This window comes from Sus scrofa, chromosome 6 (assembly GCF_054392235.1).
Source record: "Sus scrofa isolate SSC_HxYL_T2T_F1_AM1 chromosome 6, Sscrofa_HxYL_maternal_Yorkshire_Landrace_v2.0, whole genome shotgun sequence".
In the NCBI taxonomy this organism is placed as follows: domain Eukaryota; kingdom Metazoa; phylum Chordata; class Mammalia; order Artiodactyla; family Suidae; genus Sus; species Sus scrofa.
In genome coordinates, this window is record NC_139388.1 from 16,350,140 (window position 1) to 16,375,346 (window position 25,207).

General features: G+C 37.1%; 1 long non-coding RNA gene across 2 annotated transcripts in view; it reads left to right on the forward strand.

Moving 5' to 3' along the window:
• LOC110261269 (uncharacterized) overlaps positions 1–25,207 on the forward strand; it is a 191,986-nt gene that overhangs the window by 85,037 nt on the left and 81,742 nt on the right. For both annotated transcript variants that reach the window (XR_014805568.1, XR_002345305.2), the window contains exon 2: positions 1,125–1,200. This is a non-coding gene — a long non-coding RNA (uncharacterized LOC110261269). The remainder of the gene's footprint in view (positions 1–1,124; positions 1,201–25,207) is intronic.

Genomic DNA, 25,207 nt, shown 5'->3' on the forward strand with positions numbered 1-25,207 from the left:
CAAAGATGCACCCAAGGACATAAGAGCACAGAGAGGATAAATTTAATATTTGGATTTTTTTTTTAGTTGCAATTTTCCCTTTCCCTCTCTTGGAAATATAGGAAATTTAAAAAGAAGTGTATTTAAAAAAGTGGATTCTGCACAATTTAAGCTTACATATAAGTCAAGAGATATACGGCTTGAATCTTATCTGTCCTGGAAAAAGTGAGAAAATTAAGATGGATAGATAATAGTACTTGGAAATTTACAACATTGGAGAAAACCTGTGATCTACTAGCGTAAGTCAGGCAAAAGCTATGACTGTGTACCATCTCAACTCCTCTCTGCCCAACCATCTTTTAACACTGCCCCACATCTTTTAGAATATTGTGAACGAACACCATACCCTGTAACTTTTCATTAAAGCCAGAGCCAGCCATATGCTGGTATTTTATGTCTTCAACTTCTCTTATATAAGGAAAGATGCTATACAGATGTTTCGTATGATAAACTTTGCATATTGGAGTGTGAAGCCTTTTCTCATTGCATTTAAGATAATATATAAAGTAAATCTTTAATTGAACATTTCCTCTCCCCTTTCATATGGGAACTTTTCTTTGCCCTTAGTTCTGTCTTCTCAAGAAATAAATTGTAGAAGACCTAGAGGAAAAACTGACCATTTTCTTGACCAGTCTTCCTTATCAGGCTGCCGGGTTTACATTTCAGGTCATTCCAACTACTGCCGTTATTCTTACCTTTGCTTTAAACATAAATGTTAATTTTATTTTCTCTCAAGATCTGAGAGTCCCTTTTTCCCCTCAGTATTAAATACATGTTGAACTAATGACAGATCTCAATTACTGATCCTTTCTCTACATATGCAGTCATATAGAAGATGAGGGTACAGACTCAGAATTAAGACATTCTCAGATCAAATTCTGTTTCCATCCTTGACAAGCTCTGTGACCTTGGGAAAGTTAAGCCTTAGTGTCTTTGTTTGTAAGATGATTATATGAGGATAATGGCACCAATTCACAGGATGGTGAGAGTTAAATGAGATTTTGAAAAGTGTTGTTTCAGGTTGGGTTCCTAGGGGAGCAAGCTCTTAGGTCAAGATTAACATTCAGTTCTTTATTATTTATTAGGGAGTGCTCTTTGGATCAACACCTGTAGGAAAGGAGCTGCCCTGCACTCTCAGCAAAGACCTCAGCCAACCCCAAGGTAAGTTTTTTGAATGAGAGGAGACAACTGAGGGCTGCCTTATTTTAGGACTCCCATCAAGAAGTCCTTCATTCTTGAAGGTGGACCTGGGGGGCAGATTATAATGTCTATCAAAAGTGTTTAGTAAGTGTTCAAGAAATATTAGCTAGATGGTAGTACTAATATATTTACCTGTGAAACCATTCTCATTTTATGAAATCCCAAACAGTTGCTCCCATTATATACTTTAGGTACAAGGGGCAGTTTATGTTGTGGTAAGAGCATAGCTCTGGAACTGGACATTATAAGTCCCATTTCCCCACCTATTTGATTAGTGCCTGCCATATAGAAAACTCCATTGTGCCTTTTGTTGTTACCGTTTACTTCTTTCTCTTAAGTTAAATATGTAGTTGAAAAGTACTTTAGAATCAGAGAACTCTTGGTTTAAATCCCAGCTCTGTTACTTAACAGCTCTTTTTATCTTGTGCATGTTTTTTAATGTGATGCTTAGTTTTCTCATCTGTAAAACGGAAGTAATGATGTCCTTCATAGAATCAACAAAGAATAAGGAGATATTATGAAACTGTGTTTCAGTTTCTTTTCTGAAATATAAGAATATCCTGTGGTTATGAACATAGGGGTATATGCCTCACTTTGAATTATAGTTTAGTCTTGATATATGGCCAGAAGTGGGATTGCTGGATAGTATGGCAGCTCTATTTTTAGGGGTTTTTTTGAGGAACCTCCATACTGCTCTCCAGATGGTTTCACCAACTTGAATTCCCACCAACAGTGTGGAAGGGTTTCCTTTTCTCCACACCCTCTCCAGCATTTATTTTTTGTAGACTTTTGATGATGGCCATTATGATCAGTGTGAGGTGGCACCTCATTGTAGATTTGATTTGCATTTCTCTCTAATAATTAGTGATGTTGAGCATCTTTTCATGTGCCTACTATCCATCTGTATGTCTTCTCAGGAGAAATGTCTATTTAGGTCTTCTTTCCATTTTCAGTTGGGGTGTGTTGTTTTGTTGTTTTTGTTCCTGAGATGCATGAGCTGCTTTTGTATTATGAAAATCAAGCCCTCATTGGTCACATTGTTTGTTCTCCCAGTCTGTAGGCTGCCTTTCCAAATTTTTTTATGGTTTCCTTTACTGTACAAAAGCTTGTGAATTTGATTAAGTTACATTGTTTATTGTTGCTTTTATTTTTATTACCTTAGAAGACTGATAGAAGAAAACGTTGGTAGAATGTGTGTCAGGAAGTTTTGCCTATGTTCTCTTCTAGGAATTTTTGCTTGTTTAAAATTTTAAGATTTTTTACTTAAGTATAGTTGATTTACAGTGTGTTAATTTTTGATGTACATCAAAGTGTCAGATATATATATATATATATATATATATATATATATATATATACACCCACACATATACATATACATTATTTTTATATTCTTTTCCATCATTATCTATACTAAATTGTATATTGTTCCCTGTGCTATACAGAAGGCTCTTGTTGTTTATCCATTCTAAATGTAATAGTTTGCATCTACCAACCCCAAACTCCAGGTCTATTCCACCTCCAAACTCCTCTCCCTTGGCAACCACAAGTCTGTTCTGTTTCTGTTTTGGAGATGGGTCTCTTTGTGCCCTATTTTATTTATTTATTTATTTTTGTCTTTTTTGTCTTTTTGTTATTGTTGTTGTTGTTGTTGTTGTTGTTGTTGCTATTTCTTGGGCCGCTCCCGCGGCATATGGAGGTTCCCAGGCTAGGGGTTGAATCGGAGCTGTAGCCACCTGCCCACGCCAGAGCCACAGCAACTCGGGATCCGAGCCGCATCTGCAACCTACACCACAGCTCACGGCAACGCCGGATCGTTAACCCACTGAGCAAGGGCAGGGACCGAACCTGCAACCTCATGGTTCCTAGTCGGATTCGTTAACCACTGCGCCACGACGGGAACTCCTGGGCCCTATTTTAGATTCCACATGTAAGGGATATCATATGCTATTTGTCTTTCTCTTTCTGACTTCACATAGTATGAGAATCTCTAGTTGCATCCATGTTGCTGTGAATAATATTATTTTTATTTTTATTTTTTTATTTTTATAGTAGTTGATTTTCAATGTTCTGTTAATTTCTGCTGGGCAGCAAAGTGACCCAGTTATATATATATAAAGTATATATTCATTCTTCTTTTTCTCATATTCTCTTCTATCCTGTTTTATCACAAGTGATTGGATATAGTTCTCTGACCTATACAGCAGAACCTCATTGCTTATCCATTCTAAATGTAATAGTTTGCATCTACTAACCCCAAATTCCCAGTCCACAAGTCTGCTTTCTATGTCTATGAGTCTGTTGTAATAGGTTCATCTGTGCCATATTTTAGATTCCACATATAAGTGATATCATGTGCTATTTGTCTTTCTCTTTATGATTAGCTTCACTTAGTATGAGAGTCTCTAGTTTCATCCATGTTGCTGTAAATGGCATTATTTTGTTCCTTTTATGGCTGAGTAGTATTCTGTTGTGTATATGTACCACATCTTCTTTATCCATTCATCTGTCAAGGGATATTTAGGTTATTTACACATTTTGAGCTGTTATGAAAAATGTTGCTATGAACATTCTAGTGCATGTATCTTTTTGAATCAAAGATTTTGTCTGAATATATGCCCAGGAGTGGGAATGCTGGATCATATGGTAATTCTATATTTGTTTTTCTGAGGAACTGTTTTCCATAGCATTATTGAAATAATACCATTATACCATTTTACATTCCCACCAGCAACAATGTAGGAGAGTTTCCCTTTTCTGCACACCCTCTCCAGCATTTGTTATTTGTAAACTTACTAATATTTGCCATTCTGCGTGGTGTGATGTAGTAGGTACTTCATTGTAGTTTTTATTTGCATTTTTCTAATAATTGGTGATGTTGAGCCTTTTTTCCATGTGGCTAGTCCCTATCCTTATGTCTTCTTTGAAGAATTGTCTATTTATGTCTTCTGTCAATTTTTCAATTGAGTTGGGTTTTTTTGGCTCTTGAGTTGTATTAGTTTCTTGTATATTTTGGAGTTTAAGCCCTTGTCCAGTGCATTGTTTGCAATTATTTTCTCCCATTCTGTAGATTGTCTGTTTTTTTAATGGTTTCCTTTGCTGTGCAAGTTTGATTAGGTCCTATTGGTTTATTTTTGTTTTTATTTCTGTTGCCTTGGAAGACTAACCTAAGGAAACATCTGTATGGTTGATGTCAGAGAATGTTTTGCCTATGTTGTCTTCTAGGAGTTTTATGGTGTCTTGTCTTGTATTTAAATCTTTAAGCCATTTTAAGATTATTTTGTGCATGGTGTGGGGGTATGTTCCAGTTTCATTGATTTACATGCAGCTATCCATTTTTCCCAGCACCACTTGCTGAAGAGACTATCTTTTTATGATTTTATATTCTTGCCTCCAATGTCAAAGATTAATTGACTGTAGATGCCTAGGTGTATTTCTGAGATCTCCATTCCATTCCATTGATCCTTGTGTCTGTTTTTGTACCAGTACCATACTGTCTTGATTTCTGTAGCTTTGTAATATTGCCTGAAGTCTGGGAGAGGTATACCTCTACTCTCCCCTACCCCAGGGTAACTTTGGCAATTCTGGGTCTTTTATGAGTCCATATATTTTTGTATTATTTATTCTAGTTCTGTGGAAAATGACATGTGCAATTTGATAGGGATCACATTAAACCTGTAGATTGCTTTGGGTAGTATGGCCATTTTAACAGTATTCATTCAGTATTCATTCTTCTAATCCAGGAATATGGGATATCTTTCCATTTTTTTGAATCCTCTTTGATTTCTTTTATTAATGTTTTGTCATTTTCAGTGTAGAAGTCTTTCACCTCTTTGGTCAGGTTTATCCTAAGGTATTTTACTATTTTGTTGTGATTTTAAAAGGTAGTGTTTTTTATATTCCTTTTCTAATATTTCATTGTTAATATACAGAAATGGAACCAATTTCAGAATGTTAATCTTGTATCCTGCTACATTGCTAAATTCATTCATTAGACGTATTAGTTTTTGTGTGGAGACCTTAGGGTTTTCTGTATATAGTATCATGTCATCTGCATATAGTGACAGTTTTGCCTCTTCTTTTCCAATTTGGATACTTTTATTTTTTTGTTTGTCTGATTGCTGAGACTAGAACTTCTAATACTGTGTTGAATAAAGGGGGTGAGAGTGAGCATCTTTGTCTTGTTCCAGATATTAGCCAGAGGCTTTCAGCTTTTCTCTATTGAGTATACACAGAAGGAACAACAAAGAATAAATATGAAGATGTAAAAACATCCTTAAAAATCATAAAATGTGGGGAAGAAGAGTTAGAAAATCTAGGCTTTTTTTGTAGACTGTTTTTGAGACTATATGACTATCAGGCTCACGCAGGAAGATATAGGACGGGGTTCACATCCTTGAAAAACAGGGCAACCACTAATCAAAAACAAATCATACATTCACAAAAACTGAAAAGAAGAGGACACAAGCATAAATTAAAAGGAAATCAATCATCCAACAAAAAAAAAGAGAGGAACAAAGGATAAACATAGAATCAACTGGAAAACAAAGTTTAAAATGGCAGTTAATACATATTTATCAATAATTACCTTAAATGTCAATGGACCGAATGCCCCAATCAAAAGACATAGAGTGGCAGACTGCTTAAAGAAACAAAAGCCTACAATATGCTTCCTACAAGAGACTCATCTTAGGGCAAATGACATATGTAACTTAAGAAAATCATGGACTTGCAGAATAGACTTGTGGTTGCCAAGTGGGAGGGTGAGAGAGTGGGGTGGTTGGGGTTAATAGATACAAACTATTGCCTTTGGAATGGATTAGCAATGAGATCTTGCTGTGTAGCACTGGAAACTATGTCTAGTCATTTATGGTGGAGCATGATAATGTGCAAAAATAGAATGTGTACATGCATGTGTAACTGGGTCACCATGCTGTACAGTAGAAAAAGTATTAGGGAAATAACTTAAAAAATAATAATAATAATACAGTGGAAAAAAAAAATGAGTGGTTGGAGGAATGGCACCCTGGTAATGAACCCAACTAGTATCCATGAGGACTCACGTTTCCCTAGCCTTGCTCAGTGGGTTAGGGATCCAGTGTTGCCATGAGCTGTGGTGTAGGCCACAGATGTGGCTCAGATCTGGTGTTGCTATGGCTGTGGCATACACCAATGGCTGCAGCTCAAATACAACCCCTAGCCTAGGAACTTCCATATACTGTGGGTGTGGCACTAAAAAGGCCAAAAAAGAAAGAAAGTGAGTGGATGGAAAGAGATATTTCATGCAAAAGGAAATGACAGGAAAGCAGGGGTCACAATACTCATATCAGACAAAATAGACTTTAAAACAAAGGCCATAAAGAGAGCCAAAGAAGGACACAATTTAATGATAAAAGGATCAGTTCAAGAGGAGGATATCACAGTTATCAATATATATGCCCCTAAGGTAGGAGCACCCAAATGTATACAACAAATTCTAACAGACATAAAAGGAGAAGTTGATGGGAATGCAATAATAGTAGGAGACCTTAACACCCCACTCACATCAATGGACAGATCCTCTAGAGAGAAAATCAACAACACAACAGAGATCTTAAATGACACAGTGTAACAGACTTAATTGATATTTTCAGGACATTACATCCAAAAAAAAAAAATCAGAATATACATCCTTTTCAAGTGCACATGGAAAATTCTCTAGAATTGGCCACATACTGGGACAAAAAACTCACCTCAACGAATTTAAGAGCATATAAATTATATCAAGCACATTCTCTGACCACAGTGGCCTGAAACTAGAAATCAAGCACATGAAAAGAAATGAGAAAAAACTGACTACATGGAGACTGAACAACACACTACTGAAAACCAGTGGGTCAACGAGGAAATCAAAAGGGAAATTATAAAGTACCTTGTCACAAATGACAATGAAAACCTAATCATTCCAAATCTATGGGATGCTGCAAAAGCAATTCTTAGAGGAAAGTTCATAGTGATAACAGGCCTTCCTCAAAAAATAAGAGAAATCTCAAATCAACAACCTAACCTATCACATAAAAGAATTAGAAAAAGAACAAAGAAAACCTGAAATTAACAGAAGGAAGGAAATAGTAAAGATCAGTGAGAAAATCAATAAAATAGAGATTCAAAAAACAATAGAAAAAATAAATAAAACCAAGAGCTGTTCTTTGAAAGGGTAAATATAATGACAAACCTCTGGCCAGACCCACCAATAAGAAGAAAGAGAGACTCCAAATAAACAAAATAAGAAATGAAAAAGGAGAGATCTCAATGGATGTTGCAGAAATCCAAAAAACGCAAGAGAATGCTACGAACAATTATATGCCAACAAATTTGACCACTTAGAAGAAATGGACAACTTTCTGGAGACATACAGCCTGCCACAACTGATCTAAGAAGAAATAGATCATTTGAACAGACTGATCACTAGAAACGAAATTGAATGTGTAATAAAAACACTCCCTACAAACAAAAGTCCAGGATCAGATGGCTTCACATGTGAATTCTACCAAACACACAAAGAAGAATTTATACCATTCCTTCTTAAAGTTTTCCAGAATATTGAAGAAGCAATAATTGCAGACATTCTGTGAAGCCACCCTCACCCTAATACCAAAACCAGAGAAAGACACTACCAAAAAAGAAAATTATAGGCTGATAGCTTTGAATATAGATGCAAAAATTCTCAACAAAACTTTAGCTGACCAAATCCAGCAACATAAAAAAGATCATATACCAGGATCAAGTGGGATTCATCCCAACCTCACAAGGATGGGTCATCAGACACAAATCAATCAACTTCATGTACCACATTAGCAAAAAAAATTCAAAACCACCTGAGCATCTCAAAAGACGCAGAAAGCATTTTACAAAATTAAACATTCATTCACGATAAAACTGTTACCAAAGTGGGTATAAAGGGAAGATAACATAATATAAAAGCCATTTATGACAAACACACAGCTAATATCATACTCAGTGGAGAAAAGCTGAAAGCTTTCTCACTAAAATCTGGAACCAGCTACTTAAAATGAAGAAAGCATGGGAGGCTGATCAAGCCAAGATTTGTTAACTTTAGTGACTGCTAAAGCTGGGCATGGGACTTCTATCACACTTGGGTAATGTGAAAACCTTTGCATAGCTATTTAAAGATGCATTCTTCTACTGCCATTTTCTGTATTCTATGAAATCTTGATACATTATTGTTTTTATTAAGAATCTCCTTACTGTAATGTTTGCCATTGTGCAGCTCACTAAACATTGCCCTATGTGCTAATTTGATCAACTTTCTCACTTTGTATCTGCCCTGAAATGGTGATAAAGGGCCAAAAGCTTTCCTAGAAGAATTTCATATGAAGCCTTGAACATTTTGTTTTACTTAAAACATCCTTTCCAGGTAACTGAACTATGATGCAAGTTTTTAAGATGAAATTGCTAGAAATGTTTCCAGGATAAACATACAATTTATAAATCTTCAAAAATTAGCAATTAATGAATACATAATAGAATATAAATTTCCTCAATAAACCATAAAAAGTGAGTGATTAGTCATGTGTACTCTGTTAGGGAGGGCTCTTATGACTGGAGACTACACTAGGAGTGGGGTTCTTTTCTACCAGGTATGTCTGAGGGACTTCCTATCTCTTTTTACTTCCCATAGGGAAAGTTTGAAACATTATATGATATCCTAAAAATTAAATAGAATTTGATGAATTAGGAGCAGAAACCTGGATGGAAGTCACTGTGAACTGTAGTGTCTGCCTCTGGTTGTGAAGACTCAGTGGGAAAATCCTTCAGTCATCAATTTGGCAAATAATAATAATTATGATTCCCATTGGAAGTATTATAAGGAACCTGGCTCTGTTTGTCAATTCCAACATAGGATTCGCTTATTGATATTTGTTACCTCAGCCTCATTTTGCAAATTAAAACAAACAAAAAGATCATTTGGCAGCAAAAATGCCAGTAATTGTTTTTGAAACATAATTGCTTCTCAGCTTAGGGTTAGCCAAATTCAAATATGATGTATTTTGCCAAGCTCTGTAGTGGGGGATGGAGAGGCAAGACACAGATTCAGCCTGCTTATTCTTCAGTGTAACATCAGGGCAGTGAAACTGGAATGGGATGTAACCCATGACGGACACGTTCCTAGTTCCTAGATATATCAGCAGAGGAAACATACGAACATCCAGGAGTGTGAGATTGAATTGTCAGCCCTGATGCCATTCTCTCCTCAAATACTCAAAAAAATCCAGTATAACTCTGGGTTATAAACAAAAAGTTACCTGCTCTAACCAGCTGGTTTTCATTTGTTAACTATGGCATCTTAGTCTGTTTGGGCTGCTATGACAAAATACCATAGACTGGTAGTGTATAAACAGAAACTCATTTCTCACAGTTATGGAGGCTGGGAAGTCCAAGGTCAAGTTACCAGCAGTGTCTGGTGAGAACCTGCTTCGTGGCTCATAGATGGGAAGGAGGGGTGAGGGTTCTCTTTGGGGTCTCTTTTATCAGGGCACTAATCCTGTTCTTAAGAGCTCTTTACTCATGACCTAATCATCTCCTAAAGGCCCCACCTTCAAATGCTACCACAATGAAAAAATAGGTTTCAACATACGAATTTTGGGGGGAACACAAATATTCAAATATTCAGTTTATAGCACATGATACTACCTTGTAGCTATTCAGAGCATTATAATTTGTACTAGTCAGAAAAGCAAAAATAAAAACCTCGCTTTTTTCAGGAACGTTTCTGGTAAATGAAAGCAAGAACTTTGCTGTTTGAAATGGCAATAAAAATGTCAAAGTTCATTGAAATGTCACATTTTGTTACTCTTCAGCATTCTACTGACTATCCTTACCAGTGCTCTGAAGGAATCTGAACACTTAGCTAGCTGGGCCCACAACTATGGCAAGAATTTAAATTGAGCTGAGGGGCTTCAAGCAAATAAGATTCCTGATGGCAAATAGAATTCCCTGATTTGTAAGTGTTATTAATATATCTAGTTGATATGCAGAATAGCATCCTGTGGGATATTGACTATTGAAGTAATATTTAAGCACTTCTAAACTGTGAAACATTACCAAATGCGTCTCTTTTAGCGTTGTCCCACTCCAGTTGGCTGATGTAGTGGTCATTCATTCCTTCAGGAAATATTTTTACCAAGTGCATACTATGTGCCAACTACTTTTATAAGTACTGAAAAAATAGTAATAACTAAAACATAACATTTTATACATAAATATATTATGAATAAAACAAAAATACGGAGTTCCTGTCGTGGTGCAGTGGTTAACAAACCCGACTAGGAACCATGAGGTTGCGGGTTCGATCCCTGGCCTTGCTCAGTGGGTTAAGGATCCGGTGTTGCCGTGAGCTGTGGTGTAGGTCACAGACGCGGCTCAGATCCCGTGTTGCTGTGGCTGTGGCATAGGCCGGCAGCTACAGCTCCGATTAGACCCCTAGCCTGGGAACCTCCATATGCCACAGGAAGCAGCCCTAGAAAAGGCAAAAGAGACAAAAAACAAGACAAAACAAAAATACATAAAAAATAAAATGAATGAAATAATAAACTTCAGAAGGTAGTAAGTGCTATGAAGGAGAAGAAGGCTATTGAAGTAGTTTGTGGGCTTTTGATGGAACATTATGGAAGATATTATGAGAAAAATTGTATATATATATATATATATATATATATGTATGTATAACTGGGTCACTTTGCTGAATGACAGAAAGCAAAAATTGACAAAACATTGTAAATCAACTATAATAAAAAATTTTTGGAGTTCCCGTTGTGGTGCAGTGGTTAACAAATCCGACTAGGAACCATGAGGTTGCGGGTTTGATCCCTGGCCTTGCTCAGTGGGTTAAGGATCTGGCATTGCCGTGAGCTGTGGTGTAGGTCACAGATGCAGCTCGGATCCCGAGTTGCTGTGGCTCTGGCATAGGCTGGCGACTGTAGCTCCAATTGGTCCCCTAGCCTGGGAGCCTCCATATGCCATGGGAGCGGCCCTAGAAAAGGCAAAAAGACAAAAAAAAAAAAAAAAAAAAAAAAACCTTTTTTTAAAAAAGGAAATAGAGTATGGGGAAGAGAGTGAGTTGTGGGCAGAGAAGGAGAAATGTTTTAAATAGTTTAGTCAGAAAAGGTCAATATGAAGATCTGAGTGCTGGACAGGCCTGTGGGTGTTGACAAGTCAGCCATAAATTCCAGGTGAATGGAACAAGCATTGTGAAGACCCTGTGATAAGAACAAGTTTGGCCTATTCAAGAATGACAAGAGGGCCAGGTCATGAAGTAAGATCTTTGGAACTTGTTGTCTTAAAGCCACAGAAGGAAAAATGAATGAGAAAAGATAGGAAATGCTAAAATCTCTTTACTTACAAATTTTATTTTTGTGTGGATCTCTTCATAGCTAAAGAGACATTTTATAGAAAAATCTTGATTGTTTGGCTACTTTCCTGTAATGTTCTAAGAAATCTTTATCTTTGATGAGTTCCTGTCATGGCTCAGCAGTTAACAAACCCAGCTAGCATCCATGAGAATGCATGTTCGATCCCTGGCCTCGCTCAGTGGATTAAGGATCTGGTGTTGCTGTGAGCTGTGATGTAGGTCACAACACAGCTGAGATCCTGCATTGCTGCAGCTCTGGCATAGGCTGGCAGCTACAGCTTCAATTGGATCCCTAGCCTGGGAACCTCCATATGCTGCAGGTGTGGCCCTAAAAGACCAAAAAAAAAAAAAAAAAAAGAAATCTTTACCTTTGAATGGCATGTCACCATTCCTCCTCTTTTGATTATTAAGAAATACTCTCTCCAATGATTGCTTTTTGATAAAATTTACAAAGGAAATACAGATTTTTTTTTGCCTTTTCATCATAATCTTATCAAAGAAGATGGAGGAGAGGAAAATGCTACAAAAATACATACTATAGTAATTATACCTTTTGAAGCAAATTCTGCCTTTGTTATGATTGATTCAGGTCATTGTGTTCCATCAGATCCATGCCACTTACTCTTTGAATTTGGGCAGATTACTTAACCTCTCTTGAACTGTAGTTTCTTCACCTATAACATGTAGAGGTCACTACTCTTGATCTCACAGTGCTGGGAGGATTACGAGATTGGAAGCATGCTGTGTTTAGCATTGTACTAGGCACATAGAATACATCATGTTTATGGAGCACTTGCTGTTGTCATGTTACCATGAACATCTTCATTCCTTCCAGTCACCTCCCAGTAAACCTATTCTGCAGACTTTTTCAAGGAACCCCAATAAACTTTTATGTTGGCTTCCCCCTGCCCCTAGCTTATGCCATGGATCAAATGTCTCTCCAGTGTCCAGCTGAAAGAAACTGTATATTTTTGAAACCATCTTTCGTAACAAAAATGCCAGGATCCAGTGGTCTTTTAAAGCCTAGTATTAATTCAGGCTCCTATCAAGCTCCTGACAAAGCCTACGCATACTGTGTAGCTATGCCAGCGATTTCAGAGCATAGATGAAAACATATGAGTATATAGCCCTTGATCACCTGAACTGCATTTGGCAAGGCTCCAGTCATTCATTTCTGTCTAATTAATGACATTGCTGGCATATGGGGAGCATATAGTACAGAATGTGTTCCTATTCTGCCTCTGAAAACCTACTTTGTCCTCTACCTGAAAAAAAAAAATGTCAGCCTCTGCCTTTTGTTTCTTTATTGTGTCATTTTGAATGTAGTTGTTTTCCCTTTCTTCTTCTCCCTTCCTCCCTCTCTCCTTCCCCCTCTTTCTTTTCTTTTTTTCTTCCCCCTCCCACCTTTTTCTCCCCTCCCCTCGACTCCCTCCTCCTTTCCCCCCTTCCCTCCTTCTTTCTCCCTCTCCTTTTTCCTTCCGTTCCTTTCCTTTCACTACCTTCCTTTTCTCTCCCTCTCTCTTTTTTTTTCTTTTCTGGAGAAGAGAGGAGAACCTTTGGAGGGTTGGAAATTGTAGTATAATAGGGAGAAGCTAACATCATCATCTGAACTGTTTCTAGAAGTTTTCGTGAAACTCAAGAATGGTTTGCTTCAGTAATGCTGACATTGTCATGGTCCTCTGAGACCATGACCCTTCCAACTGCAACATGTTAGCATCTGCCATTTTCTTTGCCTAGATGTCGTTTTCTTTTCTTCCATCCTTCAACACCAGTCTTAAATCTCACCACTTCCAGTAAATCCCATTAACTCTGGACTGGATCGATCTTTTTTCTTCTCCCTACTATGCTGTTAAATACTTTTTCTTTGTTATTTGATTCATATTATTGAGCCTTGTATTTAAATTTAAAGGCTTGTTTTCCCAATTAGATTTTAAGTTTTCCTAGAGCAGCAATCATACCACATACATTTTTAGTTTCTCACGGTTTCCATCTCTCCATACCCAGCAATGATCATGTTTTTAGATACCTAAACATTCCTCATTCTAAGGAATAGGGCATGTTAGCAAAGTTCTAGAGCTTAGAAACTGAATCAGAGCAGCCGTATTTATATAACATTATTGGACAAAAGTTAGCTATTCTTGTAAGAAGCCTATCTATAGTAACAGACCCAGGCCAATTTGAAGGCCTCAGGGCATACCTCCATGCCCGGTTTCACCACAGACTTCCAAGTGAGTTTAGAAAATCTGAATCTGAACATCCAAGTCAGATCTAGAAAGTCATGCCAGCCAGCAGGTAAGCTAAAAATCCTTGAAGAAAAACTAGAGGTTTTTTTTTGTTTGTTTCTCCTCTTATATGTCTTATACTTCCTTAGCTTTACCAGAAGATAAAAAATTAACCACTCATTCACATTTTTAATTTTTTCATTGATCACTTTAGAAATTTTGTTAGAGAATTTAGGGGAAAATCTTGAATAAGAAGAAATTTAGAGAGGGTGATTTTCATGTATCCACACCTTTGTTTCATCAGTTAATGACAAACCATAAAAAAAAAGATTAACACATAAAAGGAAGATCGTAGTATATCTTCAGAAGAAAATAATAACTGTTCAAATTTTTTAAATATGGGAGATTTTAAAATAGGATGGTAGCTAGTGAGCTTTATTATATAAACCGAAGAATATTATTGAAATCCTGAATAAATAGATCATCTAACAGAAGAATGTATCTTTTCTTGGTAACTGCATCCTCCTATATAAGTTTAAAAAGGAATAAGAAAATTGAGTGACGTGCCATGTATACCTGTATGTGCTCTATTAAAGGAGATGCTTGATTGCTCAGTAATTGCAGAGCTAGACTCTTGGGGAGGCCTTTGTCATCCCTCCTTGGCTGACACCAGACGATATGTGGCTCTCTGATAAGAAACAGAGGACCATTGTCTCCATGGTAACTAACTGAGCTCTATATATTACACCTCATTACAAATGAAGATAGATAGTAAAAAATAAAAATAGTATCTTAACACAGGGAATATACACACACATATATGCATATTTATATATATATATATATTTGAGTGTATGTGTGTGTGTGTGTGTGTGTGTGTGTGTGTGTGTATATACCCCCTGTCTTCTATCTAGAAAGTGAATAAAATAAAATAAAAATGTGATTACATCGAAAGGACAAAGTTGACAGGCCTTTTTTCTCCATTGGTGCAGGTAAATATTTCATTTTTTAGTTCCTCTGATGGTTTTGTTCTGAACCCACCAGCTGTAACTTGAAAGATTAATGATGGGCAGCGAAAGAACCTGAGAAGAAGCAGTGAGTGAATAGAAACCAGCAGCAAAGAAGAAAGAGTACTGCCTGGCCTTTGGGACAAATAAATAAGGATTTACTAAGTCTGCTAGTTTTATCCCTATAGCAGGAAAACCTGGAACCCATTAGAATAGAAACCTGGAGACATTTATAATATAATGATTCTTAGAGTTCCAGACTTGTACAGACTAGTGACAGGAAAAAAGAAAGAGGAAAGGAAAACCAGCAGTTTTCTTTCTTATTTTCTCTTTCATAGGTATTCATTTAATTTTAACACAAATTTACTTTGTCTCTCCTCACATAAGACCATTCCACCTATCCGTAAATCTTTATAAGGTTAAACACATCTCCTGAAAACTCAGACTGTCTGTATCATACATTTTAAAGAAAAAGACTGAATGGAAGAAGACACCAGTGAATGAACTATTAACACTAGAAATTAAAAGTTTTGATTCAAGACAGAGAATGCAAATATTTGGTCAGAGAATAAAGACCCAGGAGCTTTTTGAAACTATTATTAGCTTTGATGTATTAGTCCATCTGCTTTTTCTTTTCTTTTCTTTTCTTTCTTTAATGGGGGGGAGGCACCCTGCAGCATATGGAGTTCCTGGGCCAGGGATTGGATCCAAACCACAGTTGCAGCCTACAACCTTAATCCTAACCTGTGGTTGTGGCACACCTTAATCCACTGGGCCACACCAGGGATTGAACCTGCATCCCATTGCTGCAGAGGTGTGTTGATCCTGTTGCACCACAGCAGAAGTTCCTAGTCCATCTGCTTTTAAATGAATGATCTTAAACTCTGAAAGAAGGATTCTTGGTAGGCTAGCAGGGATTTTTGCTCATCCCCAAGGTTAGTTCCTTTCCTACCTGTATCTCTTTTTCAACCACTCTAATTCCTGAACAGGTATTTGGGTCATTGCTAGAAATGGCATAAGTGAATTTTTAAAACAGAATGGCTGTTTCACCTAATCTAAGGAACACATTTTTTTTGCCTTTCAATCATTCCTACTGATTTCTTGCTCTTGTACAAGGCTTGTGAAAACTCTTTATTACAGTCTTCCAAGGTAGGGGTGACAAAAAAAGAGTGTGGACTTGGTATATACCAGAGAGGAATAAAAATATAGGTCTACACAAAAACTCGTTCACAAATGTTCTTAGCAACTTTATTTATAATAAGCAAAAAGTGGAAACAGCCCAAACATCTATAACTGATAAATAGATGAATATAAAATGGTATATCCATACAGTGGGATATTATTCAGCACTAAAAAGCTATGAAGCACTGATACACGCTACAGCATGGAGCCTTGAAAACATCATGCCAAGTGAAATAAGCAAGTCATAAGATACCACATATTGTGTGATCCCATTTCTAGGAAGTTTTAAGAATAGTCAGATATACAGAGACAGAAAATGGATGAGTAGTTGCATAGGACTTGGGAAGGGGTATGGGGTGACTGCTAAAGGATACAGGGTTTCTTTCAAGCATGATGAAAATGTTTTAAAACTTATTGTGGTGATATGGTTCCAAAACTTTCTGAATATATTTTAAAAAACATCAAATTGGACATTTTATTTATTTATTTTATAATTCAGTTAATTTCATTATATTTATAGTTGTACAACCAACATCACAACCTAATTTTACAACATTTCCATCCCAAACCCCCAGTTCATCCACCCCCCACAAGCTGTCCCCTTTGGTAACCATAAGTTTTTAAAAGTCTATGAGTCTGTTTTGGTTCTGTAAATAAGTTCATTTATTATCTCTCTTTTAATTTCACATGTAAATGATAGCACATGATGTTTGTCTCACTATCTGACTAAATTCACTTAATATGATAATTTCTGGGTCCATCCATGTTGCTGCAAATGACATTATTTTATTCTTTTTTATGGCTGAGTAATATTCCACTGTATGTATGTACCACATCTTCTTTATCCACTCCTCTCTTGATGGACATTTAGGTTGCTTCCATGTCTTGCCTATTGTATATAGTGCTTCAATGAACATTGGGGTACACGTATATTTTTGAGTCATGGTTTTCTCAGGGTAGATGCCCAGGAGTGGGATTGCTGGATCAAATGGTCATTCTATTTTTAGTTTTATAAGGAATGCCCATACTGTTTTCCATAGTGGTTGTACTAACTTATATCCCCAACAACAGTGTAAGAGGATTCTCTTTTCTTCATACCCTCTCCAGCATTTATCGTTTGTAGCCTTTTTTTTTTTTTTTTTGCTTTTTAGGGTCACACCTGTGGCATACGGAGGTTCCCAGGCTAGGGGTCGAATTGGAGCTACAGTTATCAGCCTGCGCCACAGCCATAGCAATGCCAGATCTGAGTCACATCTGTGACCTATACCACAGCTCATGGCAATGCCAGATCCTAAACCCACTGAGTGAGGCCAGGGATCAAACCCGCAAACTCATGGTTCCTAGTTGGATTCATTCCACCATGCCACAATGGGAACTCCTGCTTGCAGACTTTTGATGACGGCCATCCAGGTTGGTATAAGGTAGAGATTTGCATTTTTCTGATAATTAGTGATGTTGAGCATCTTTTCATGTGTGTTTTGGACATCTGTATGTCTTCTGAGGAGAAATGTCTATTTAGATCTTCTGCCCATTTTATTTATCGGGTTTTTTGGTTTTTTGATATTGAGCTGCAGGAGGTGCTTATGTATTTTAGAGATTAATCCCTTGTTGGTTTCTTCATTTGCAAATATTTCTTCCCATTCGGTGGGTTATCTCTTCATTTTTGTTTAGGATTTCCTTTGCTATGCAAAAACTTTGAAATTTAATTAGGTCCCTTTTTTTTTTCATTGTCATTACTGCAGGAGGTTGCTCTGAGACAATATTGCTGAGGCTTATGTCAGAGAGTGATTGGCCTATGTTTTCCTCTAGAGATAAATTAACCAGTGTAATATTTAGGTCTTTAATCCTTTTTGAGTTTTTTTGGGGGGTATGCCGTTAGAGAGTGTTCTAATTTCATTCTTTTGCATGTGGCTGTCCAGTTTTCCCACTGCCACTTATAGAAGGGACTATCTTTTCTCCCTTCTATATTGTTGCCACCTTTGTCATAAATTAGTTACCATAGGTGCATGGGTTTATTTCTGGACTTTCTATACTGTTCCATTGAGCTGTATTTCTCTTTTTGTGCCAGTACCATACTGCTTTGGTGACTGTAACTTTGCAGTCTAGTCTGAAGTCAGGAAACCTGATTCCTCCAGCTCTATTTTGCTTTACCTATTCAGGGTCTTTTGTGTTTCCAAACAAATTTTCAAATACTTGGTTCTAGTACTGTGAAAAATGCCAGTAATTTGATAGGAATTGCGTTGAATCTGTAGATTGCCTTGGGTAGTATAATCATTTTGATATTGATTCTTCCAATCCAAGAGCGTAGAATATCTTTCTATCTGTTTGTGTCATCTTTAATTTCTTTCATCAGCACTTTTCAGAGTACAGATCTTATCTCTTTAGGTAGGTTTATTCCTAGATATTTTTTTTCTTTTTATTCAATGATAAATGTTTCCCTAATTTCTCTTTCTGATCTTTCATTGTTAGTATATAGAAAAGCAGTCAGTTTCTAGGTATTAATTTTGTATCCTGCAATTTTACCAAATTCTTTGATGAACTCTAACAGTTTTCTGGTAGTGTCTTTAGGATTTGCTAGGTATAGTATCATGGTCATATGCAAACAGTGATAGTTTTACTTCTTCCTTTCCAATTTGGATTCCTTTTACTTTTATTTTTTTTCTCTTCTCTGATTGCTGTGGCTAGGACTTGCAAAACTACGTTGAGTAGAAGTGGTGAGAGTGCACATCCTTGTCTTGTTCCTGATCTTAGCAGGAATTCTTTCAGCTTTTCACCATTGAGAGTGTTCACTGTGGGTTTTTCATATGTCGCCTTTATTATGTTGAGCAAGAGTCCCTCTGTGCCCACTTTCTGTAGAGTTTTTATTAGAATAGGGTTTTTATCTTCTCAATGGCTTGAGAAGAATGTGTATTCTGCTGATTTGGGGTGGAATATTCTATTAATATCTATTAAGTCCATATGGTCTAATTCATTGTTTAAAGCCTGTGTTTCGTTGTTGATTTTCTGTCTGGATGATCTGTCCATTGACATAAATGGGGTGTTAAAATTCCCCACTGTTGTTGTGTCATTGTTGATTTCTCTTATTAAGGCTGTTAGCAATTGCCTTCCATACTGAGGTGTTCCTATGTTGGGTGCATGTGTATTTATAATTGTTATATCTTTTTCTTGGATTGATCCTGTGATCATTACGTAATGTTCTTCTTTGTCTCTTGTAAAATTCTTTAAGTTCTATTTTGTCTGATATGAGTATTGCTACTCCAATTTTCTTTTTATTTCCATTTTCATGAAGTATTTTCTTCCATCCTCTCACTTTCAATTTGTATGTGTCCCTAGAACTGAAGTGGGTCTCTTAAAAACAGCATATATATGGGTCTTGTTTTTATATCGTTTCAGTCAGTCTGTGTCTTTTGGTTGGGGCATTTAGGCCATTTACATTTCAGGTGATTATTGATAGGTATGTTCTTATTGCCACTTTGTTGATTGTTTTGGATTTGGTTTTTGGTTTTGTTGGTCTTTTTTCTCTTATTGTCTTCTTGTGTTTTAATGACTATCTTTAGTGTTGTGCTTGGATTGATTTTTCTTATATGTGTATGTATTGCAGATTTTTTTATTATAGTTACCATGAGGTTTTGATATAGTCATCTATTTATATACAGGATTTTTTTTAAGTTGCTGGTCTCTTCATTGCAAATGCATCTCCAGTATCCTGCATTTGTACCCTCCTCTTCTCATGATTTCTGATTTTGGTAGCATCTTTGTGTGTGGATGATTTCCTCTCTTTACTATATGTTTGCCTCTCCCAGTGAGCCTTCTCATTTGTAATTTTCTTGTTTCTGGTTGTGGTCTTTTTTCTTTTTACATATAGAGATGTTCCCTTAGTATTGTGTGTGTGTGTGTGTGTGTGTGTGTGTGTGTGTGTGTTTTGTCCTTTTAGGGCTGCACCAGCAGCATATGGAGTTTCCCAGGCTAGAGGTCTAATCAGAGCTGCAGCTGCCAACCTACACCAGAGCCACAGCAATGCCAGATCTGAGCCACGTCTGCAATCTGCACCACAGCTCACAGCAACACCAGATCCTTAACCCACTGAGCGAGGCCAGGGATTGAACCTGCAACCTCATGGTTCCTAGTCGGATTCGTTTCCACTGTGCCACGACAGGAACTCCTCCTTTAGTATTTTTTATGAAGCTGATTTAGTGGTGCTGAGTTCTCTTAACTTTTCATTGTCTGTAAAGCTTTTGATTTATCCTTCAAATCTGAATGAGAGCCTTGCTGGGTAGAATAACTTCATTAAGTTCATCACTTGTTCCACTCCCTTCTGGCCTACAGAGTTTCTGATGAAAAATCAGCTGGTAACTTTATCAGGGTTCCCTTGCATGTTACTTGTTTCTTTTCCTTAGCTGCTTTCAATATTTTCTCTTTGTCTTTAATTTTGGTCAGGTTGATTAATATGTCTTGCAGTGTTCCTCCTTGGATTTATTTTATATGGTATTCATTGTGCTTCCTGGATTTGAGTGAGTGCTTCCTTTCCCATGTTAGGGAAGTTTTCAGTTATTATCTCTTCAGATATTTTCTCTGGCCCTTTCTCTTCTCCTTCTCACATGCCTATAATACAGATGTTGGTGCATTTAAAGTTGTCCCAGAGTTCTCTTAGACTGTCTTTATTTCTTTTCAATCTTTTTTTCTCTTTTCTGTTCCATGTCAATGCTTTCCACCAGTCTGTCTTCCACCTCACTTATTTGTTTTTCTGCCCCAAATATTCTGCAGTTGGTTCCTTTTAGTGAATTTTTTTATTTCAGTTATTATATTTTGAAGCTCTCCTTGCTTAATCTTTAACTCTTCTATTTCATTGTTCAGTGTTTCTTATAATTTATCAATCCTTGCCTCAGTTTTTTTCCAAGATCTTCAATCATGTTTACTATTACTACTCTAAAGTCTTTCATGGAGGTTACTAATGTCCATATGACTTAGCTGTTTTTCTGAGTTTTTTGTTATCATTGTTGTTCCATCATCTGGGTCATCTGGGTCATATTTCTCTGCCTTTTCATTGTGTGTATATATTTGTCTTCTTTTTGCAGGCCATAGGGTGGTAGCCTCTTTTGCTTCTGATGTCTGCTCCCTTGTGGCTGAAATTGGTAGAGGGGCTTATTTCAGGCCTCCTGATGGGAAGGACTAGTGCCTGCCCACTGGTGTGTGGAGCTGAGTCTTGTTCTATGGTAGGTGGGGCTTTGTCTCTGTGTGCATAGGAGGATTTTAGGCAGCCAGTTGGCTGATGGGTGGGGCTCTGTTCCCACCCTGTTTGTTGCTTGGCCTGGGGCTTCTCAGCTCTGATGGGTGGGGTCTGATTTTTCCAAAATGGCCACCTCTAGGGGCGTTCATGCCAATAATTATTCCTGAGATCTATGTCTCCAATGTCCTTACTCCACAGTGAGTCACAGCCTTCCCCTGCCTTCCCAGGAGATCCTCCAAGATCTTCAGGCAGGTCTGACCCAGATTCTTACGGAATCTCTGCTTTGCCCTGGGATACACATAAACCTGTGTATACCCTCCTATTGTTGAGTCTCCGTTTTCTCCAGTCCTGTGGAACTCCTGTGCATAAGCCCTGGTGGCCTTCAATGCCAAATGCTCTGACAACCCCTCCTCCCAATACCAGACCCCTAGGCATGGGAACCTGTTATGGGGCTCCAAACTCCAACTCCTGTGGGAGAGCCTCTGTGATAGTTATTGCAGTTGTCCACGTGGTGGGTATGGGATTCCTTATACTGCAGAAGTGCTCCTCCTATTGTCTCAGTGAGCCTCTTCTTTGTCTTTGGTTGTAGGATATCTTTTTTGGTAGTTTCCAGTCCATTTTGTTAATAGCTATTCAGCAGTTGGTGGTAATTTTGGTGTTTCCATGAAAGAAGTTGATCTCCAGTCCTTCTACTCCACCGTCTAAATCCCAACTACACATTGGACATTTTAAATGGGTGAATTGCATGGCATATAAGATGTATCTCTATAAAATGATTTCAAAAATAAATAAAGGATCTAGGTGAAGATGAAGATAGTGATATCTATGACGAGGATGACTGTATGTCCTAATTTGCTCAGAATTGTCCCAGTTTTTGCCACTTGGACCACTGAATTAATAGACCTTCTTTTACTTTCAAAAATGTCCTGTTTAGTTGATATGGCCACCACATATCTAATATCAGAAGTACTGTGACTTTCTGCAATGTATTCTAAAGTTACCTGATGAAAATATCACTTGAGGTTGTTATTAAAAGTAAACCCTCTGAGTCCCTCTCATGGATTCTAAAGCAGTAGATTAGAGGATAAAACTGATGTTTTGTATTTCTAATAATTATCTAGTGATTCTTATGAGTTTTGGGCATTCACTCTTCTACTTTTTATATGTATTAAAAAAAGATGTGACCTACTTACCTTTGGGGTCAAATAGAATTCCAAGGAAGTATAAGGCTATGTAGGACATTTATTGGTCATGAAAGGCTAGAAATGATTTCTGTGAATGAAAATCAAGAGAACAATGAGAGTACCATACAGCCCAAGTGATGCTTCTCAGAAATATTTGTCTCTTCTTCCTTTTCTTTTTAAGAGAAAGAGATATAACACCTAGTATTAGGACAAAACTAGTAATTGTCCAGCTAGAATTTTGATCTCCAGTGTGGCCTAAGGTGGAGGAAGGTAGATTCCAGGAAGGATATCCATGGCTACTGCTGTCTTACCCTGGAACCTGATATCTTCTGCCTTCAGTCAGATCCTTCTGGCTGCTACCATCCTACAGTCCCTGACTCAGAACTTTATTGTTGTGAACCCTTTAACACTTAGGTTCAGAGACAAAAAGAAGAATCCTCAGGTAAGGCAGAGAAGTCTTAGAAACATATCAAGATGCAAGAAACGTGAGCCCCAGGACAATTTTTTTTATTGCCATAGAGTGAAGGTTTATGTCCCCCCAAATTCATGTGTTGAAACTTAATCCCCACTGTGGTAGTACTGAGATGAGATCTTTGAGAGGTGATTAGGTAATGAGAGAAAAGCGCTAGGAATGGGATTAGTGCTCTTATAAATTAGACCCCAGAGAGCTCTTTCATCCCTTCTGCAATGTGAGGTCACAGTGAAAAGATGGCTGTCTTACTAGACATCAAATCTGTTGGTGCGTTGATCTTGGACTTTCCAGGCTTCAGAATTGTGAGAAATGAATTACTGCTGTTATTTATAAGCCACCTAATCTGTAGTATTTTGTTATAGCAGACTGAGAAAACTAAGACAACAATGAAGAACAAAGGAAATTGAGCCACAGCTTTATAAAATAAATATGAGCACTAAGACATATAGCACACTGTGAACCTAACTTGGATAAAAAAGCAGTCTGGTCATAAAACATATGTACATAAAATATGTATATTATTGAATATTTAAAATTATTTGTGGCTTAATGCAGCATTAGCTTCTGTTTAAAATGTTTAGTCTTCATTACATGCTGTTCATATGGAAGAACTCATCCGTTTCAAAGTCTGAAATGAAGAGTTTGTGAAGAAGCCTATGTTTTCCCACATGTACAAAATCATCATAAAATGTCTTGAGGAGGCGAAAGTCATTATGAACCTATTCTCTCATTTGGCCAGATTGCTTTAATTCTTAGCCATTTTTGTCTCTTTAATCAATCAAGAAAAAGCTCTCCTGCAGATTCAGAGCTCAGAAGAACACTCCTCCCTACTCCTGTCCATGCCCAAGCCTCTTGATCTTCAGGGAAAAGGTTGACATCTGGGGAGATTTCTTTGTTTCACTGTATTCCAGCAAACTGTTTGAAATATCCAGGCTTTTTACTGAAATATGAGAGTCTCTTTTCTTTCTTAGGTACTGTCTAAAATTTTTCAATGGTTTAGAAAGGATTCCTAAAGTGTCTTTAAAGGGATTCCTAATTATTTGAGGGACTGTCAAGATCAATGTTTCCATTATTAAACAACACAAATGTGGCTCCTATAGTTCTAAGCTGCTGCATTTTATTTTTATTTATTTTATTTATTTATTTTTGTCTTTTTAGGGCCACACCTGTGACATATGGAAGTTCCAGGCTAGGGGTTGAATTGGAGGCTAGAGGTGGCATTGGAGCTGGAGCTGCTGACCTATGCTATAGCAACAGCAACACCAGATCCAAGCCATGTCTGCAACCTACACCATAGCTCACAGCAGTGCTGCATCCCTAACCCACTGAACAAGGCCAGGGATTGAACTTGCCTCCTCATAGATACTATTCAGGTTCTTTACTGCTGAGTCACAGTGGGAACTCCCTTGCTACTTTTGAATAGAACATTCTATCCATGCCATTTAGGCTCAAACATGATATTAATAAGACATATTAACAGATCAATGTGGCGTTTTAATTAACACAAGAGTATTTCGATGTGCAGTTTGGTACTTTTATATGATTGGACATCCATAGACTGGCAAAGAAAGCAGAAATTTAGCATTGTCCAAAAGGCAAAGATTGGGAAAAGTTTCAAAATGTTTTGACAAGGATTATACTTTTTAATAATGCAGATTTACTGGATCCTGATAAGCAAAGGAATGAATTTTCTGGGAAAAAAAGTATGATGAATTCCAGATAACTGATTTCACATGAAATCCATAAGTCATAAAATATAAGATTTAGTAGATTCACAAAAGTGAGACTACATGGGACTTTAAGGTAATAGACAGGTGACATCAGAAACAAATAAATACTAGGCAAGGCCATGACCTTGAATTTTGTTTATGGGCAGGAAGTGAGGACATTATGGACACTGAGGGTTATAACCAAGACAAGCAGTAGCAAGGCAAACCAGTTTTAAAAACTAATTCTAATGTGTATTTGGTAGGGATTTTATTGCATTTAAAAATCAGAAAATAACAATTCATATTATTTTATTTGTTTCTTCTGATATTGACCTAGTTCTAGGCTTCTATTAAGGAGCTTAGTAAACACAGGCAATCAACCAAGGGCTAATCTATGATAAGGTTATCCATTTTAAATGAATTCAGGTAACATTGAACCAGAAAAAGAAATAGAGTTCGTATAAGGCACTAGTGTGTTTGTAGAAGGAACTGAGTTATGGTGGAAGAGCAGAGTGGCAGTAAAGATACTAGATAGATATCGTTTCCTCTACTTC